Source organism: Oryx dammah, unplaced genomic scaffold, assembly GCF_014754425.2.
Source record: "Oryx dammah isolate SB20612 unplaced genomic scaffold, SCBI_Odam_1.1 HiC_scaffold_24, whole genome shotgun sequence".
Lineage (NCBI taxonomy): Eukaryota > Metazoa > Chordata > Mammalia > Artiodactyla > Bovidae > Oryx > Oryx dammah.
This window is the reverse complement of record NW_024070208.1, coordinates 18,673,700-18,674,648: the sequence shown is the minus strand read 5'-3', so window position 1 is coordinate 18,674,648 and position 949 is coordinate 18,673,700.

Here is a 949-nt window from a genome sequence, read left to right as displayed (position 1 = left end):
TGCATATAACATTGTTCATGGTTAGGATTTTTTTTTTTTTTTGCTCTGGATCAATTCCCAGAATGTAATAACTGGCTAGAGAGATATTAGAATTTGATACAGTAAAAGGCCGTATAGTGAATAGTTCAAAGCATAGTCTCCAGCAGGTAGTCAGAGCCCCTTTGTTTGGATACTTGATCTGCCATTTGCTAGTGGTGTGACCTTGGGCAAGTTTCTTAAACTCTCTGTGTTCCAGTGTCCTCATCTGTCAAATAGTAATAATACTAGTAGTATTACTGAGAGGAGAAGGGTAGGTTAACACACATAACCTACTGTGACTGATACATAGTAAGTTAAGGCAATAAATATTCTCACTACTATCATTGTGATCAGCATCATGACATTGATAAATATTGCCAAGCTGCTGCTCTTCAAAAGGGGATCAACTTCAATGCCATCAGCAATGTGTAACTGTGCCCATGTAAACACTTCTTTGCCCACCAAACTCAGTAATTATTGTAAAAGGTTCTTAAACAAGACTGTCTTAAATTCCTCTATAGTTTTTGTAATAAAAAAATGGACTACAGGACTTCATTGTTCATGTTCCAGTCTATAAAAGGAAAATCTTAGCAAATTACATGCAAATTCTGATACAGGGGTTTCAGATGGGGGAAGTCACATCATACTTGGATTTGACTTGAGCAAAATCAGTTATATCCCTGGACAGGAGAAGGAGAAGAGAAAGAGAAAAAAAATTTAAACCTATAGTGATTTTTTTTTTAACCAATCCACTCAAAGGATATCTGTGAGTTTGAGATGGAAAGTTGAATGTGATTTTCCTCAGTCTGAGTTTTTTTTTTTTCCCTAAACTTTTAATCTTGTATTGAAGTATAGACGATTGACAATGTTATACTAGTTTTAGGTGGACAGCAAAGGGACTCAGCCATAAATATACAAATATCCATTTCTC